A 9,491-nucleotide genomic window follows, 5' to 3' on the forward strand; every position below is an offset into this window, starting at 1 on the left:
GGGAGGTGGCCCGGGGAACCAACTTGTATTTAAAATGAAGGAACAGGGATCCCTGGGTGGCGCAGCGGTTTAGCACCTGCCTTTGGCCCAGGGCGCGATCCTGGAGACCCGGGATCGAATCCCACGTCGGGCTCCCGGTGCATGGAGCCTGCTTCTCCCTCTGCCTATGTCTCTGCCTCTCTCTCTCTGTGTGACTATCATAAATAAATAAAAATTAAAAAAAAAAATTTAAAAAAAAAATAAATAAAATGAAGGAACAGAGCTTAGGGCAGAGACCCCAGCGCTGGAGGCTTGGACAACGGCCACCGGGAAAGGCCCTCTGACAGGCCGAGAGGACAAGACAGTCACAGACACCCGGGGTGGTGACCAGCTTCGCTGTTTCCGCTGTCCAGCTGTCACTTTGATTATCACCTACTCCCTGGAAAACCCCAAGGCCTCTGCCTCTCAAGTGAGAGACCATCTGCTGTTTGTGCCCCCTTGACGGCAAATACCAAAACAGTTATTTCCTCCCCAAAGAGCTGAGGCGATGGGGCCTGGGAGATGAAACTGACCTTGCAGATGAGCCAAGATCGAGAAACAAGGAAGGACTGAACCCCCCAAAAAGCAAGGAAAGGTGCAAATCCAGGCAGGAAGCTGACAGCTGACCTGCAGCGGGTTAGGGGCACCTGACTCTACGTCGCTCCTGTAAACTTTCATACAGAGAGGTGAGGAGCTCTGTCCGTGAAAAAGGAGAATCGAATACACCACAAAACAAAAATAAAATGGGGTGGGGGTGCGGGGGGGGGTATATGACACTATCCCTGAAGAGCAACACAGTTGATCTTGCCCAGGGAAAGCTTTTTAGTCACAGAAATTGAAAAGCGAAAGAGTGTAAAATGACATCCGTTAAGTGTGCCCTTTGCCCCAGTTTCAGAAAGCCAGAGAGTGTAATGACCAATTTATCAGGCTATTGAATTCAGGGTCACTCGGTGTGGAAAACCAGCACATAAACCAAAGTGTGCAAGCGAGGGCAGACACGGGCTCGGGCTGCACTCCCGATCCATTATGGTGGTTTCTCCAGTAGCCAATCCAGAGAGAGCGCGGAAGACCCCGCCACACCTGTGTACCTGCAGTCAGGTGGGTCCCTACTGGTGGCTCATCACATTCATCAACTTTAAACACCTGAACAGGGGCACCTGGGTGGCTCAGCGGTTTAGGGCCTGCCTTTGGCTCCGGGCATGATCCTGGGGTCCCTGCATGGGGCCGGCTTCTCCCACTGCCTGTGGCTCAGCCTCTCTCTGTCTCTCGTGAATAAATGGATAAAACATTAAAAAAAAAACAACAACACCTGGACAGACTGGCTGCCCAAGGCTCAGCGAGAGAAGGGCCTGCCATCCCGGCCGGTGACAGCTTTGGGGGCATCCCACGGAGTCTTCTGGGGGCTGGACCTTGCTCCTCTCTGAGGATGGCTATATTGGTTCAGAAAACGCAGTAAAAGACGAGCTTCAGAGCCCATATCACTAGACAGCTCATCAGAACAGATTTATTAAAGACGCAAGATCCAGTGCCAAGGGGCGCACAGGTGGTCAACAGCAAAAACCACCACGACTGAAGTGAAAGGAAGAAGACGTCTTACGCCAGCTCCCTGAATTGGGGGGCAGGGGTGGTGGAGAAGGAGACTGCAGACTTGTGCTTTCTCTTCCGTGCACGGGGCTCATCAACGCTCATCAGTATTGTACAAATATAACACAACGACGTACGATACCATGTACATCAATAGAAGCCACCTGGGCCCCAGCTGCTACAGTTGCCTCACTGTCAAGGGGCAAGCCCGTCCTCCTGTCCTCCCCCCAGCTGTCCCACAGTATGAAACCACCTGGCTGGGACACCTGGGGGGCTCAGGGGTTGAGCCTCTGCCTTTGGCTCAGGGTGTGATCCCGGGGTCCTGGGATCGAGTTCCATGTTGGGCCCCCCTTGAGGAGCCTGCTTCTCCCTCTGCCTGTGTCTCTGCTTCTGTGTGTCTCTCATGAATAAATAAATAAAATCTTAAAAAGAAAAAAAAAAAAGAAACCACCTGGCTAATCTTACATGAGAGGATTCAGGCCCATAAAAATTCGGGGCCCCTTAGCTGGGAAGGAGGGGGCGATGGACCAGGTAAAATTGCTACTTGAGATTTGTGTTGCCAGACAAGCTGGTGGCCGTGGTCCCTGAACAGTCAGCCAAGTTACAGAGCAAAGAGCGTAAATTGACCTACGCGGTAAATACCACTTCTGCACCGATCGGCCTCACACTGGACAAACCACATACACAAGGAACTAAAAAAAAAAATCAAAATGTTTTGACCAATTTTGCTAAACGGGATAAATCCAAATGATGGTCATTAATAATTTTTTATATTTTTTTAAATAAATTTTTTAAAAAAGTAACAAACACTTGGTACGTGCCAGGCACTAGGTGCTTTGGATGGTCATTGCCTCTGAGGCAGGTAGAACCATCTTTGCTGTACAGATGGGGAAACTAAGGCACAGGGGAATTAAGCCGGTACAGTGCACCGGGCTAGGTATCTGAACCCGGCAATCTACTTCGGAGGCCACGTTTGCAAGCGCTGCACGGAGCCACCCCCAAACCAGGGCAGCGAGACCTGTGCAAGCAGGTGGGCTGCGGAAACCCGACCGCTGTCTTCTCAAATGCCTTTATACGAGGCCCGGGAGGTTCTTTCTGGACGAAAGAGAACTGTTATTAGCAGCCAGTGGTGACATGGGATTCGTCTCCACTCCTTTGCTTTTTATCAATCATAAGGCAGAGCGAACCATGTTGTCTTGGCTGCAAAAAAGAGGGGTCAGGAAGAGCGTGTGCGTGCGAACAGCAGGTGTCCGTTATAGGGGAGGAGGCGGCGTGCGCCGCCGTTTCTGGGGCGGGAGCCTCCTGGGCCTGAGGCCTCCAGTTCTGTCCTAGGTGCATGAACTTGGGGAATCTACTTCTCTAAGGCTCAGGGCTCCCATCTGTAAAATGGGGATAACCTCAGTCCTGACTTTACGGGCTTGTTTTTAGGATTAAGTGAATTCACTTAATAATAATCAGAAAGTTCGTACACAACAACCATCACTGCGGAAGGATCTTAAAATTCCACTGATGAGAACTTTCTTCAGCTATCCTGAGATTCTGCTCCCACGAACAGTCCACAAGCCACAGAGAACACAGTGAGTGCGTTCGGCACACACGTGCCTCCCCGGACCAAGAAGGGGCAGCTGTTCCTAAACCCTCTGGTTACCACCCCAGGATTTAATAATCCTTTCGTTTGCCAAAGTTTTCCTGTTCTTACAAGCCTCTGATGGTCACTAATCAGTTAATTGTTAATATTTCTAACGAGGAATTTCTAAAACTAACACACAGATTTCTGAAAGTTCTCTAATCAATCGATGGCAGACTGGGAATGACTTGTAGGATCTGGGCTTCTGCAACCCACCGTTTGATGACCCCCTTCCTCACATGGCCGCTGTTTTTTTTGTTTTTTTGTTTTTTTTTAATTTATTTATGATAGTCACACAGAGAGAAAGAGAGGCAGAGACACAGGCAGAGGGAGAAGCAGGCTCCATGCACCGGGAGCCGGACGCGGAACTCGATCCCGGGTCTCCAGGATCGCGGCCTGGGCCAAAGGCAGGCGCCAAACCGCTGCGCCACCCAGGGATCCCACATGGCCACTTTTGACAACCATTTCTTACTTCCAGATACAAGAATTGGGGCCTTCGGGTGGTAGAGAAAGGTCCCTAAGACCACAGGGAGGACCTGCCCAGCTTGCCCCCCGAACTTGGGGAGGCAGGTAAACAAACTTGAGAGTGGGGGGTGGGGAGGGGGGTGTCGCAAGACGAGATATGTCGTTTCCATCTCCGGAACAGAATCTGAACTAGATTGTGGCCAACATATGACACCAACTTCGGAGTGTGGGAATCACAGGATTTCAAGATTCACCGGCTCCTGGCAGGGTTGCTTAGGTTATATTTAGCAATCTTAAATTGCCTTTTTTTTTTCTTTCTCCTTTTTTTCCCCCCTACTCTTTCTTTCTTTCTTGGGCCTAAAGGAAGTGAGTTTCCTGACATGCGGTTCTCACAGCCAGCCCACCCACCCAAGGCCCAGGGACACGGACGGTGCGCGCGCTGCTGGGCTGCAAGGCACCCACTTCGGGGGGGCTGGGGGTGCGCGCGGGGGCCCCTCCAAGTTCTCGTTCGCGTGCTCCGACCCTACAGCCAGACAAAGACCGCAAGTTGTCGCGTCCACGGGCCCACGCAGGCGGGGGCGAGTCTCCCCGGATGGGGTCCACTCCCGGTGCGCCGCGGGGGGTCCCCAGGGGGCCTCTGCGTGATTGGGGGGCTCCCCCCGCCCCGCCCCAGCCCGGGCCCGCGCCCCTCCCGGCCCCGCCGCTGCAGGCCCAGCGCCCCGCGGCGCCCCCTCCCCGCCCCGCAGAGGGGGCGCCGCCCGGTCCCCCGCGGCCCCCTCGGGCTCCGCCGCCGCATCCCCCGCGCGAGCCCCGATACCCACCCGGGTCCCGCAGCGGGGGCCGGATTCGCGCCGGCTCCCGGAGCCTCCACCGCCGCCGCCGCCGCCGCCGCCGCCAGTGAGGCGCGGTGGGGCGGGGATGCGCGGCGAGGCCCGGCCCCCGGCCCGCCCCCTCGCGCCCCGCCCGCCCCGGCCCCTCGCCAGGCCCCTCGCCGGGCCCACCCGGACCCGCCCCCGCCCCCGCCGCCCGCCTAACCCACCCGGGCCCGGCCCGCCCCGGCCCCCAGCCCGGCCCAGCCCGGCTGCGACCCCATCCAGCCCCTCGGTTCGCCCCAATCCTGCCCCAGCCACCTCGCGCCCTGGCGACCCGCGTCCCCTGCCCTGGGCCGTCCTGATTGCGCGTCCCAGGGCCTGCCCCCGCCCGCAGGGAAGGCGGCACCCCTGGGCCGCTCCCCGTGCGCCCTCTCCACCCTGTTTGCGCCTCTCCTCTTTGGGGCAAGGAGGGGGATCACCCATCGCCCACCCGAAGGCCCTTGAGCATCCCTCAGCCCCCCCTCCTCGGGGGCCCCAGGTCTGCGGATGGATGGGCGGGCTCCAGGCTGCACCCCCACCCACCCCCACCCACCCCGCGGGGGGTGCTCCGGAGCCCCTCACGCCCCCACCTCGGCCTGCCCCGGGGTTCGGGGCACTGAGCGGTCGCGGGTCCCCGGGACATCGGAGCTGCCTGGCTGGACGCTCGTGGGTGGGCACGGTTGTCGCTCTGCAGCCCCCGAGCCAGGCGGGACGCAGCCCGCACTTAGAGACGGAGAAACTGTTTATGTCTCCATGTGTCTACACGGGTGGGTGCTGCGCGCCTCCAGCGCGGCGGTGGCACAAAGGCCGCGTCTCCGCGGGCCCCGCGCGTGGTCCCCGCCCGCCGGATGTTGACGGCGTCGCCTAGCAACGGGAGATGGCGGAGCCCGGCGGGTAAGCGGAGGGTTAGGGTCTCCGCGCCCCCACGCCTCCCCCGTGCGCTCACGCCCTTTCCCCCGCGCCTCTGCCGCGTCCATCCCCCCTTCCCGCCTCCCCGCCCCCCTCCCCCAGCCCTGCGCGCCCCTCTGCTCTGCGGTCCCTTTGTCAGCTCCGGTCCCCTCCCTCTCTCCCCTTGCTTTGGCCGCTGGGCTCTCAAACCCGGGGCTGGCTCGGCCCGCAGTAACCATGGCAACCAGGATGCTTGGCCCTGAGTTCCCGTCCTTTGAAATAAAGCAGGAGGGCGCAGGGGCTGGTGGCAGGGTCTCTACCTGACTCCATCTCTGTGTGCGGGGGACCTTCACCGAGGGCCTTCCTGACCGTGGGGACCTCGCCCTTTCCTCTGCTGCCCCCAGGCCTGCAACGGGGGGCTGGGGACAGAAACTGTTTTTTTTTTTTTTAATTTTCATTTATTTATGATGGTCACAGAGAGAGAAAGAGAGAGGGGCAGAGACATAGGCAGAGGGAGAAGCAGGCTCCATGCACCGGGAGCCCGACGTGGGATTCGATCCCGGGTCTCCAGGATCGCGCTCTGGGCCAAAGGCAGGCGCCAAACCGCTGCGCCACCCAGGGATCCCTGGAAACTGTTTTAATGGGACACCTGGGTGGCTCAGCAGTTGAGCATCTGCCTTCCGCTCAGGTCGTGATCCTGGGGTCCCGGGATGGAGTCCCGCATCCCACTCCCTGCTTGGAGCCTGCTTCTCCCTCTGCCTGTGTCTCTGCTTCTCTCTCTGTGCGTCTCTCATGAATAAATCAATAAAATCCTTTTCTAAAAAAAGAAATAATTTTACCTTAGGCGTTTCAGTAGTGTTCCACTTTTTTTTTAAAAAAAAAGATGGGTTTATGTAAACTCACATGGAAAGAAGTCCAGGTTACATGCAACGAAAAGACTAAATGGAAAACAGTATGTAGAGTTGTGATCTCTGATTGTGTGTGGGTTTACAGGCGTAGAAAAATATTGGAAAGAATGTTCCGTTAAATCTTTTATTACCACTGGTTTTCTTGAGAAAGGGAGGGAAAACCACGAGGATTTTCATTATCTGTGTCACACGTTTGTGTATTAGTTTGACTTTTTTTTTAAAGGAGCTTGTATTTTTTTAAAAAGATTTTATTGATTTATTCATGAGACTCACAGAGAGAGGCAGAGACACAGGCAGAGGGAGAAGCAGGCTCCATGCAGGGAGCCCGATGTGGAACTCGATCCCAGGACCCCAGGGTCACACCCTGAGCCAAAGGCAGGCCCTCAACTGCTGAGCCACTTAGGCGTCCGGAGCTTGTATTTTTAATTACGAAAAAATAATTTTAAGAATGTAAATCATGACATTCTTGTACTATCTAAATCATGGAGAAACCAACCAAGAGTCTCTAGAGTAGTCACTTTTGTGCAACTTTCTCTTAGTCTATATTTCTGTTCCCCAGTTTGGCCCCAGACACAAGTTTATTTAAGGTGACTTTTCTGTTATCCTCTACTTGTGCTGTTCCCTGAATGTTTCCATAATTATTTTTCATGCATTCATGGAGCAACTCTTTGGTGGCACTCCCTCCCTCCATGTGACAGGCATGATCTAGTATTTGGACAAAGTCATGGCCAACTGCCTGGAGGGGAGGCAGATCATGAGCAAGTAAATAAGAATATATCCAGACACCGGGAGGTGACAAATGCCAAGAGAAAGAACACTGTTATTTGAAACTGTTAAACTGTATTTCTGCAACCAGGTCTCAGCTGGAAGGCGAATCAACTTCTGAAGAAGAGGAGGCCCAGAATCATGAAGGCGACAGGGTAAGGTTCCCTGTGGGGTGGGCGGTGCTGGGCTTGTCTTGACTAGGAATTAAGGAGTTAAGAGCTGTTCGAGAAAACCGTAGTGGGATCCTATGCTTTGCACTAGAACAGACTCGGCCCCATCACTGGCGGCTGGTCAGGATGTCCTGTGTCTCCTGCTCAGATCACCCTGAGGTTTTCAGAACTCAGGTTCTGTAACAAAGGACGCCAAAAAATTACAAACACTGGAAGGAAGAGATAAAGCACGGAGCATAACCTCTCAGGGACACGCAGGCCTGTGCGGATGCAGTTCTCCCGCAGTACAATTACACGACTAAGAGCAGAACTTCTCGGAGCCTGTGCCTGTGTTTCCTGACTTCTCCCCCCCCACCCCGCCCCGCCACATATCTGCAGGTGTCACCCACTGGGAAGAGCAGTGACCAGAACGATGACGAGGCTGTTGGTGCTGCCGAACTTTCTGAAGAGGAAATTACAGCCTTTGAGGAAGTCACAACGGAAGGAGAAATTGAAAGCGAGGGGGAAGTGGAGACGGATGGGCAGGTGGAAACGGAGAAGGAACCTGAGTTCGAAGGGGGATTCGAATCCGATCTCGAAACCGTATCCCTCGAGGAGAAAGCCAGTTCCACGGATCTGGCTTATTCAGAAGTCGGTGGCTGGGAGGAGGCCGAAGAGGAAGTGGGCCCCACGTACCCGTTTGAGCAGATAAGGAGGGAAGGCGTTCCCAAAGACAGAGACGCCCCCCATCCATCCGAGGCCAGAGATTCGAGGGACCTCTCCACGCAGCCATCCCAGCAGGCGGTAGGCTCATCCGAGCAAGCAGGCCCAGACGCTTCTGGAGCCAGGGCTAGCAGATTGGTAAGCAGCCCCAGGGTCTATCTTATCAAAGTGTTTACTGTGGTTTGTCACCCTACGTGAGGGATCGCAGGGCATATTCTAAAACCAAACTGCAATCTCTGTTGGAAATTTCTAAGCAGACTTGGGTCTCAGGCCCCACTGTTGAATGCCAAGGGTTCCTGGGCCTTTCTTTGGTGTTCCCAAGCCCAATGTAGGGGACGTTCCATGTAAGGGCATCCAGGTTTCTGGTCTCCAGAACAGTACCGTCCAATGGCACTTTCCATGGTGATGGAAATGCTCTTTATCTTTACTGTCCTACATGGTAGCCATCAGTCACAAGGGGCGACACAGAGCACTCCAAATGTGGCCTGGGAGATGGCAGAACTGAATTTTTTTTTTAATTTTTTTTTAGATTTTTTATTTACTTAGGATAGTCACAGAGAGAGAGAGAGAGAGGCAGAGACACAGGCAGAGGGAGAAGCAGGCTCCATGCACCGGGAGCCCGATGTGGGACTCGATCCCGGGTCTCCAGGATCGCGCCCCGGGCCAAAGGCAGGCGCCAAACCGCTGCGCCACCCAGGGATCCCCGGAACTGAATTTTTAATGAAGATTCTAATGAACTTAAATTTATATAACTGCCTGTTGCTACTGGCTACCCTACCAGACAGGGCAATTCTAGACGATAATGATTTGTAATGACAATAGTTATGGTCCCACACTTTTCCTTTGTTGTTGTTGTTTTTAAACAAACATGGGCTTACAGAAAAGTTGAAGTATGATTAGAAGCACTTTTTATTTTTATTTTTTTAAGGCATGGAGAGTCAGTCGACGATCTGATGCCCCAACTTCTTCCAAACACTTCTGTGTGTGTGTGTTTCCCACAACCAACCACAGTATAACTGTCAAAATCAGGATATTTCATTGCATTACCAAATAATCCTCAGGCCTCATTCACCAACTGTCCCAACGATACCTTTTAGAGCAGAGGTACAGTTCCAAATCACATGTTGCCTTTAGCTGTCCCATCTCTTAGGTCTTAATCTTTCCCTGACTTCAGTTACCTTGACTCTTATGAAGATCACCAGCCAGCCACTTTTAAAATGGCTCTTGGTTTGGATTTGCCTGGTGTTCCTCTTTAAAAAAAAAGAAAGAAAGAAGAAAGAAAGAAAGAAAGAAAGAAGAAGAAAGAAAGAAAGAAAGAAAGAAAGAAAGAAAAAGAAGGATTTATTTATTTATTCATGAGAGACACACACAGAGAGAGAAGCAGAGACACAGGCAGAGGGAGAAGCAGGCTCCATTCAGGGAGCCCGATGTGGGACTCAATCCCAGAACCCTGGGATCATGCCCTGAGCCAAAGGCAGACACTCAACCACTGAGCCACCCAGGTGCTCGCCTA

At 54.1% G+C, this 9,491-nt stretch overlaps 1 protein-coding gene across 4 annotated transcripts in view; it reads right to left on the reverse strand.

Annotated features, from left to right (window-relative positions):
- TBC1D16 (TBC1 domain family member 16) overlaps positions 1-4,585 on the reverse strand; it is a 74,488-nt gene extending 69,903 nt beyond the window's left edge. For all 4 annotated transcript variants that reach the window (XM_055326289.1, XM_055326282.1, XM_055326272.1 and 1 more), the window contains exon 1: positions 4,516-4,585. The gene's annotated coding sequence lies outside the window, so the exon portion shown is untranslated. The remainder of the gene's footprint in view (positions 1-4,515) is intronic.
- Positions 4,586-9,491: the final 4,906 nt, after the last annotated feature.

Source organism: Nyctereutes procyonoides, unplaced genomic scaffold (assembly GCF_905146905.1).
Source record: "Nyctereutes procyonoides isolate TBG_1078 unplaced genomic scaffold, NYPRO_anot_genome, whole genome shotgun sequence".
NCBI classification, from domain to species: Eukaryota; Metazoa; Chordata; class Mammalia; order Carnivora; family Canidae; genus Nyctereutes; species Nyctereutes procyonoides.